Source organism: Lethenteron reissneri, chromosome 72 (assembly GCF_015708825.2).
Source record: "Lethenteron reissneri isolate LAM-NWPU_2019-01 chromosome 72, ASM1570882v1, whole genome shotgun sequence".
NCBI classification, from domain to species: domain Eukaryota; kingdom Metazoa; phylum Chordata; class Hyperoartia; order Petromyzontiformes; family Petromyzontidae; genus Lethenteron; species Lethenteron reissneri.
Genome location: NC_083850.1, coordinates 5,354,400 through 5,364,707, shown reverse-complemented (window position 1 = coordinate 5,364,707; position 10,308 = coordinate 5,354,400). Strand labels below are relative to the sequence as shown.

At 41.1% G+C, this 10,308-nt stretch overlaps 1 protein-coding gene and 1 pseudogene across 1 annotated transcript in view; one reads left to right on the top strand and one right to left on the bottom strand.

Annotated features, from left to right (window-relative positions):
- Nucleotides 1-10,308, top strand: part of LOC133361284 (zinc finger protein 239-like) — an 807,570-nt gene that overhangs the window by 651,263 nt on the left and 145,999 nt on the right. The gene's annotated exons all lie outside the window — the stretch shown is intronic.
- Nucleotides 1-10,308, bottom strand: part of LOC133361342 (oocyte zinc finger protein XlCOF6-like) — a 276,931-nt pseudogene that overhangs the window by 226,978 nt on the left and 39,645 nt on the right.

The following is a 10,308-nucleotide window of genomic DNA, read 5'->3' as shown; positions in this document are numbered from 1 at the left end:
TTCTAATACCACTCTTCAACATATGGTGTTCTAAACTATAACACTAGTTTATAGTGTTATTTTCACAGCATTATAATGCATTGTTCATAGTTTATAGGTGATATTTTTCACAACTTTAAAATAATTATAATAGACCAAAGAGTTATTCAAATAACTTTTATCCGATCCTGCACCTTCAGTTTCACATATCTTCTATATTCAAGCACAGTAAACGCTAATACGACCATAATGTTATTCAAATATTTTTAATGCGGTAATCCCATTTATTCCAAATAAGCGCACAAGTACACACTGAGATGCACTTACATATTCATGCATGAAGCACAATGGGCACATTACCCATGTTAATAGACATGCGGATTGTACCTTCCAAAATTAACAATCGAATGCAAATATCCTGAAAGACAAAGGATTGGATCCTAGCGGGGGAGTTATAAGGCGGCTCAGAAGCAGAGCTCAATGCCATTTCGAGAGGGAACTTGATGAGGTTGGACGCTCGACTCGTCGCTCTGCTGATCGCCCTTCAACCGCGAGACAACGCAGCCTGGCGAGCACAATTGCTGTGTCGACAGTTAGGCGACTTTGCGTCGGGAGAGTTCGTGGCGACATCTTCAGACGGGTTCCAGACATCGATTTACCGTGAATCTCCAAGTAAGTGTCTATTTTCGCGGATAAACTCTTAAACGTGTTCGTTGTTAAATTAGCGGGATTTTTTTTGCGTCTCGGTTAGACGCGAGTGTCGTTCTTGTCTTAGCAGTTAACAAAATCCAAAACTCAACGCTAAACATCCTTGCGGCCGATAGCGTACTTTTGACTCGATAACACCGCTGCTGTTACTACGCTCACATGGAGCAGAGACGCTTTCCACAGCCCCACGCACACGGAGGCAAGAAGTCATTCAATTGCTCTGTGTGAGAAGTCCTTTTCACGGCAATCAAATCTTCAGAGCCACCAGAGAACACACACGGGCGAGAAGCCATTCCTGTGCCCTGTGTGTGGGAAAGCATTTGCACAATCGTCAACTCTTCAAACTCATCAGAGAACGCACACGGGCGAGAAGCCATTCCTGTGCTCTGTGTGTGGGAAGACATTTGCGAAGTCATCACATCTTCAGAGTCATCAGAGAACACACACGGGTGAGAAGCCATTCCTGTGCCCTGTGTGTGGGAAGGCATTTGCACAGTCATCACATCTTCAGAGTCACCAGAGAACACACACGGGCGAGAAGCCGTTTCTGTGCTCTGTGTGTGGGAAGACATTTGCACACTCATCACATCTTCAGAGTCACCAGAGAATACACACCGGCGAGAAGCCATTCCTGTGCCCTGTGTGTGGAAAGGCATTTGCACACTCGTCAACTTGTCAAGACCATCAGAGAACACATACGGGCAAGAAGCCATTCCTGTGCTCTGTGTGTAGGAAGACATTTGCAAAGTCATCACATCTTCAAAGTCACCAGAGAACACACACGGGTGAGAAGCCATTCTTGTGCTCTGTGTGTGGGAAGGCATTTGCACGGTCATCAACCATGAACATGCATCAGAAGGTCCACAATGATAGGAAACTGAAATCAAAAGCTGAAATTCAAGGTGCTGCAATTGGTCCTGAAGAAGTTTCCACCTTCGATCCCATGCAGTTGGATCCCGAGAGATGGCTGGATGTAATGGAGTGGCTCGAGAGTCAACCAGAGAGCTCGGAGTGACTGAACAAATATTATGTCATGTGGTTATACCTATTAAGCCGTATCGAGTACTTTTTGGTTATAATTTTGACCATTTACAGTTTTTGACGTGCACAGTGGTGGTTTGTAATGTTATCGGATTACTTGCCGAAGTGGTGTGATGAGCACTGGTTGTGAGACTGTTCAATTGTAGTCGTTAAGTGTTCCTGTTGAGCTAAAGTTGGAATGCGTATGTAGGTACATCTTTACTCAACATTTTAAACGTTTTTTTTCAAGTATAAAGCTTTTTTATTGGTATTAATCAACTTTAGATAGCCGATTTCAGGATGTACATTGATGACGCGTTCGTTGGATATATGGCCTTGACTTCAACATAGACCCACAGTGAACAAATGTGGTGAACTAATAAGGAAATCATGGGGAATGATACTTTAACGCTTTGGTATTCCTGGAACGGAAATAGTTTGCATTGTACTGGAAATGTAATAAATATTCCCTTCGAGTTTTCACGTAAAAGTGATTGCAGATGAATAAAAACGTATTTTTAACAAATGTTCTTTATTTTATAATGTTCCTAGCAAAAACATGTTAAGCGAGTTTCAGGTGGAGGATCTCCGTCACACAAGTGTGCCCTTAACCGGCAGCATCTTGGCTGTCTACGCGATTAACACGTGTTCCTTGAGGGGAAAGGTCCCCGTAGTTAATCGCTCATCAACCTACCAGTCCCTAATTCCCGAAGTATGTCGGGGATAAACTGTACTCTATAACATGTAAACTGTAATACTATAAACGATAACACTAAACATTAAACGATTATAAACTAGTGTTTTAATTTATAACCATATAAACGGAGATAAGGTATTAAAATATCATTAGAAGCATTAGAATCACAGTGTGGTCGTATAAGAATCACGCACAAACCCATTCTTAACTCATGAGATTCTGAATCTTTACGATTTTATAACAATCACAAATTGTAACAAAGCGAAATTCCAACAAGCAAAACACCACGCTCACATGACGTATTCTTAAACAAATTGCAACACTCAAGTGACAGAACTCAACATAAAAACGCCGCAATTAAAAGAACAACATCAGTAGACAAATCCTAAAAACAGACAACACAGGCACGTTAGTAGCTGTTAGAAGAAGACAACACCTAGCACCTTCAACTATACACATCATACAGCCAACTCGTAAATGGCGCGGTATATGACAGCCTTCAATGCTGTCGATGGGGACAAGCAGCGAGTGTTTAACTCCATTGTTTCAGAATCCGTGTCATCACCCGGCCACAGCGCCTTAGCCAAACTACATCTCCCCAACAAGGCAGCCTTCCCTATGCTGTGTATTTTAGCAATATATTTACGGACGCACTTGAAAATAACAATTCGTCTAGAAAAGGCAGGCGACTTGTTCTACCAACACGATATCAAATTTCTATCCGAAAGAAGTATGAGTTCATTCATGAGTAGTATTCACTAAGCACCGATGACACTAACCTACACACAGTTATGATTAAACAAAGTAAACATTAGTCGCTCATTCCAGCTCAGACATGATCATAGCAATTATTTCCAAATCCGTGTCGGGTCCCACGAGAACAGGGCACGGCCACAAACTCTCAGATTGAAGAAGAAGTCGCTGCTTTGCCATCGAATGGTTTCGTAGCTGCTGTAGTTGCTTCTGTTACTGTTATATACGCAGCATGTTGGTGTCCCGTGATGGGATGACGTCTTTGATCAAAAACTATGATCGAACCTACCAGACCAACGCCATCGATCGACGTCTTGGATATACTCTCACATTGTAAATTCTCACACTGTGAACTTTAACATTATGAACTTCAACAATGGTAACTTAAAAACATTCACATATACATTTGAAGAATCTTCAAATTACTGTAAACTAGTATGTGAACTCTAACAATATAACCTATGAGCTATACATTATAACGCTATACAATAACATTATTAACTAGTGTTATAGATTACAACAACCTACCTTGAAGTGTGATTTTCGAATCGCATTCGAATTATTCGAATCACTCCGTGGTCCTCTTCGAATCACACTACAGTCGTAAGTATGTAACATGTATGTATGGAACATATCTGTTTGTAGTAAGTATATGTGCATGTTACATGTATGCATGTAACATGTATGTATGTAACATGGTACATGCATGTATGTAACATGTATGTATGTAATATGGACGTGCGAACCAAGGATGTGATATGTGAAACGGAAGGTGCAGGATCAGGATGGGATTAAAATTACTTGATTAACACTTTGGTGGTATTAGGATCAAGCTGTCCACTGCGGGATGAATGTTCCATCTCAATGGAATCAAATAACAATATTCAGTATGAATATGTTCAATAATCGCACAAACCCAATATTAGCCCGTGAAATTATGAATCGTTGCAATTGTAATGACTTGTTTGATAAAAGTATTTAATCAAAGTTTGTTATCCCATCACGGAACACCACTGGAACTGAAGCATATTAAGCAGCAACAGCAGCAACAACAGCAGCAGCAGCAGCAACAGCAGAAGCAGCAGCAACTGCAGCAGCAGCAGAAACTGCAGCAGCAGCAGCAACTGCAGCAACACAAGTCTGACATTAACCGGCAACGTCTTGGCTGTCTCCACCATCAACATGTGTTCCTAGAGGGGAAAGGTCCCTGTTATAAATAGTTTAGCAACGTTCCTTTCGCTAATTCCGAAGTATACTGGAGATCACTTGTACTCTAAAACATGTAAACTGTAACGCTTTAAAGAGAGCATTAAACATTAAACGAATATAAACAAGTTTAAGCGGAGACCATGTACCAGATCGGATTTTGGTTACTGATGTTAGAGTGATTGTATTGCAAGCGTCTGTACGTGCTCACTCCCGAAGCTTGGCGGTTTTTGGCAACGCCACGGGGCTGCATTCACTTTAAATCGAGGACAATGGAGGGCATGGCGAACGTGTTTATCCATTTATTCAAAATAAGCGCATAATTACACACTGAGATGCACTTACATATTCATGCATGAAGCACAAAGGACACATTACCCTTCGGTATGTTAATAGACATGCGGATTGTACCTTCCAAAATTAACAATCGAATGCAAATATCCTGAAAGACAAAGGATTGGATCCTAGGGGGGGAGTTATAAGGCGGCTCAGAAGCAGAGCTCAATGCCATTTCGAGAGGGAACTTTATGAGGTTGGACGCTCGACTCGTCGCTCTGCTGATCGTCCTTCAAGCGCGAGACAACGCAGCCTGGCGAGCACAATTGCTGTGTCGGCAGTTAGGCGACTTTGCGTCGGGAGAGTTCGTGGCAACATCTTCAGACGGGTTCTAGACATCGATATACCGTGAATCTCCAAGTAGGTGTCTATTTTCACGGATAAACTCGTTCTTGTTTTAGCAGTTAACAAAATCCAAAACTCAACGCTAAACATCCTTGCCGATAGCGTACTTTTGACTCGATAACACCGCTACTGTTACTACGCTCACATGGAGCAGAGACGCTCTCCACAGCCCCACGCACACGGGGGCAAGGAACCATTCAATTGCTCTGTGTGTGGGAAGTCCTTTTCACGGCAATCAAGTCTTCAGAGACACCAGAGAACACACACGGGCGAATGCGTATGTAGGTACATCTTTACTCAACATTTTAAACGTTTTTTTTCAAGTATAAAGCTTTTTTATTGGTATTAATCAACTTTAGATAGCCGATTTCAGGATGTACATTGATGACGCGTTCGTTGGATATATGGCCTTGACTTCAACATAGACCCACAGTGAACAAATGTGGTGAACTAATAAGGAAATCATGGGGAATGATACTTTAACGCTTTGGTATTCCTGGAACGGAAATAGTTTGCATTGTACTGGAAATGTAATAAATATTCCCTTCGAGTTTTCACGTAAAAGTGATTGCAGATGAATAAAAACGTATTTTTAACAAATGTTCTTTATTTTATAATGTTCCTAGCAAAAACATGTTAAGCGAGTTTCAGGTGGAGGATCTCCGTCACACAAGTGTGCCCTTAACCGGCAGCATCTTGGCTGTCTACGCGATTAACACGTGTTCCTTGAGGGGAAAGGTCCCCGTAGTTAATCGCTCATCAACCTACCAGTCCCTAATTCCCGAAGTATGTCGGGGATAAACTGTACTCTATAACATGTAAACTGTAATACTATAAACGATAACACTAAACATTAAACGATTATAAACTAGTGTTTTAATTTATAACCATATAAACGGAGATAAGGTATTATAATATCATTAGAAGCATTAGAATCACAGTGTGGTCGTATAAGAATCACGCACAAACCCATTCTTAACTCATGAGATTCTGAATCTTTACGATTTTATAACAATCACAAATTGTAACAAAGCGAATTTCCAACAAGCAAAACACCACGCTCACATGACGTATTCTTAAACAAATTGCAACACTCAAGTGACAGAACTCAACATAAAAACGCCGCAATTAAAAGAACAACATCAGTAGACAAATCCTAAAAACAGACAACACAGGCACGTTAGTAGCTGTTAGAAGAAGACAACACCTAGCACCTTCAACTATACACATCATACAGCCAACTCGTAAATGGCGCGGTATATGACAGCCTTCAATGCTGTCGATGGGGACAAGCAGCGAGTGTTTAACTCCATTGTTTCAGAATCCGTGTCATCACCCGGCCACAGCGCCTTAGCCAAACTACATCTCCCCAACAAGGCAGCCTTCCCTATGCTGTGTATTTTAGCAATATATTTACGGACGCACTTGAAAATAACAATTCGTCTAGAAAAGGCAGGCGACTTGTTCTACCAACACGATATCAAATTTCTATCCGAAAGAAGTATGAGTTCATTCATGAGTAGTATTCACTAAGCACCGATGACACTAACCTACACACAGTTATGATTAAATAAAGTAAACATTAGTCGCTCATTCCAGCTCAGACATGATCATAGCAATTATTTCCAAATCCGTGTCGGGTCCCACGAGAACAGGGCACGGCCACAAACTCTCAGATTGAAGAAGAAGTCGCTGCTTTGCCATCGAATGGTTTCGTAGCTGCTGTAGTTGCTTCTGTTACTGTTATATACGCAGCATGTTGGTGTCCCGTGATGGGATGACGTCTTTGATCAAAAACTATGATCGAACCTACCAGACCAACGCCATCGATCGACGTCTTGGATATACTCTCACATTGTAAATTCTCACACTGTGAACTTTTACATTATGAACTTCAACAATGGTAACTTAAAAACATTCACATATACATTTGAAGAATCTTCAAATTACTGTAAACTAGTATGTGAACTCTAACAATATAACCTATGAGCTATACATTATAACGCTATACAATAACATTATTAACTAGTGTTATAGATTACAACAACCTACCTTGAAGTGTGATTTTCGAATCGCATTCGAATTATTCGAATCACTCCGTGGTCCTCTTCGAATCACACTACAGTCGTAAGTATGTAACATGTATGTATGGAACATATCTGTTTGTAGTAAGTATATGTGCATGTAACATGTATGCATGTAACATGTATGTATGTAACATGGTACATGCATGTATGTAACATGTATGTATGTAATATGGACGTGCGAACCAAGGATGTGATATGTGAAACGGAAGGTGCAGGATCAGGATGGGATTAAAATTACTTGATTAACACTTTGGTGGTATTAGGATCAAGCTGCTGTAGTTGCTTCTGTTACTGTTATATACGCAGCATGTTGGTGTCCCGTGATGGGATGACGTCTTTGATCAAAAACTATGATCGAACCTACCAGACCAACGCCATCGATCGACGTCTTGGATATACTCTCACATTGTAAATTCTCACACTGTGAACTTTTACATTATGAACTTCAACAATGGTAACTTAAAAACATTCACATATACATTTGAAGAATCTTCAAATTACTGTAAACTAGTATGTGAACTCTAACAATATAACCTATGAGCTATACATTATAACGCTATACAATAACATTATTAACTAGTGTTATAGATTACAACAACCTACCTTGAAGTGTGATTTTCGAATCGCATTCGAATTATTCGAATCACTCCGTGGTCCTCTTCGAATCACACTACAGTCGTAAGTATGTAACATGTATGTATGGAACATATCTGTTTGTAGTAAGTATATGTGCATGTAACATGTATGCATGTAACATGTATGTATGTAACATGGTACATGCATGTATGTAACATGTATGTATGTAATATGGACGTGCGAACCAAGGATGTGATATGTGAAACGGAAGGTGCAGGATCAGGATGGGATTAAAATTACTTGATTAACACTTTGGTGGTATTAGGATCAAGCTGTCCACTGCGGGATGAATGTTCCATCTCAATGGAATCAAATAACAATATTCAGTATGATTATGTTCAATAATCGCACAAACCCAATATTAGCCCGTGAAATTATGAATCGTTGCAATTGTAATGACTTGTTTGATAAAAGTATTTAATCAAAGTTTGTTATCCCATCACGGAACACCACTGGAACTGAAGCATATTAAGCAGCAACAGCAGCAACAACAGCAGCAGCAGCAGCAACAGCAGAAGCAGCAGCAACTGCAGCAGCAGCAGAAACTGCAGCAGCAACTGCAGCAGCAGCAACTACAGCAACAGCAGCAACTGCAGCAGCAGCAACTGCAGCAACTGCAGCAGCAGCAACTGCAGCAGCAGCAACTGCAGCAACACAAGTCTGACATTAACCGGCAACGTCTTGGCTGTCTCCACCATCAACATGTGTTCCTAGAGGGGAAAGGTCCCTGTTATAAATAGTTTAGCAACGTTCCTTTCGCTAATTCCGAAGTATACTGGAGATCACTTGTACTCTAAAACATGTAAACTGTAACGCTTTAAAGAGAGCATTAAACATTAAACGAATATAAACAAGTTTAAGCGGAGACCATGTACCAGATCGGATTTTGGTTACTGATGTTAGAGTGATTGTATTGCAAGCGTCTGTACGTGCTCACTCCCGAAGCTTGGCGGTTTTTGGCAACGCCACGGGGCTGCATTCACTTTAAATCGAGGACAATGGAGGGCATGGCGAACGTGTTTATCCATTTATTCAAAATAAGCGCACAATTACACACTGAGATGCACGTACATATTAATGCATGAAGCACAATGGGCACATTATTCTTCGGTATGTTAATAGACATGCGGATTGTGCCTTCCAAAATTAACAATCGAATGCAAATATCCTGAAAGACAAAAGATTGGATCCTAGGGGGGGAGTTATACGGCGGCTCAGAAGCAGAGCTCAATGCCATTTCGAGAGGGAACTTGATGAGGTTGGACGCTCGACTCGTCGCTCTGCTGATCGCCCTTCAACCGCGAGACAACGCAGCCTGGCGAGCACAATTGCTGTGTCGACAGTTAGGCGACTTTGCGTCGGGAGAGTTCGTGGCGACATCTTCAGACGGGTTACAGACACCGATATACCGTGAATCTCCAAGTAAGTGTCTATTTTCGCGGATAAACTCTTAAACGTGTTCGTCGTCAAATTTACGGGAATTCTTTGCGTCTCGATTAGACGCGAGAGTATTTTTGACACCATAACACCACTGCTGTTACTACGCTCACAAGGAGCAGAGACGCTCTCCACAGCCCCACGTACACGGAGGCAAGAAGCCATTCAATTGCTCTGTGTGTGGGAAGTCCTTTTCATGGCCATCTGATCTTAAGAGACACCAGAGAACGCACACGGGCGAGAAGCCGTTCCTGTGCCCTGTGTGTGGAAAGGCATTTGCAAAGTCATCATATCTTCAGAGTCACCAGAAAACACACACGGGTGAGAAGCCATTCCTGTGTTCTGTGTGTGGGAAGACATTTGTACAGTCGTCAAAATGGAACAGGCATCAGAAGGTCCACGATGATAGGAAGCTGAAATCAAAAGGTGGAATTCAAGGTGCTGCAATGATTCCTGAAGATAATTCCACTATCGATCCCATACAGTTGGATCCCGAGAGATGGCTGGATTTAATGGAGTGGCTCGAGGATCAACCCGAGAGCTCGGGGTGACTGAAATATAATGTTGCATGTAGTTATACCTATTAAGCCGTATCGAGCACTTTTGTGTGTAATTCTGACCCTTTAGTTTTACAGTTCGTTTGAGAGTTTCTTGACGTGCAGGTGGTGATTTTTGATTTTGTCGGATTTAAGTCTTCCTGTTGAGCTAAAGTTGGAATGCATCTGTAGTTAGATCTTTACTCAACATTTTAAACGGGTTTTTTTTCAAGTATAAAGTTTTTTTTGGATGGTAATAATCTGCTTTGGTATGTACATTGATGACGCGTTCGTTGGATATATGGCCTTGACTTCAACATAGACGCACAGTGAACAAACATGGTGAACTAATAAGGACATCATGGGTAATGATACTTTAGCGCTTTGGTATTCCTGGAACGGATATGGTTTGCATTGTATTGTAACATAGGACAAAATACATTCGGTTCGAGTTTTGACTTAAAAATGATTGCAGATGAATAAAACAGTTTTTTTTAACAAATGTGTGTCCGTTTATTTATCTCTTTGGAAGTTTCACACTTAAACTCTAACTTAGCAATCTTTGAGA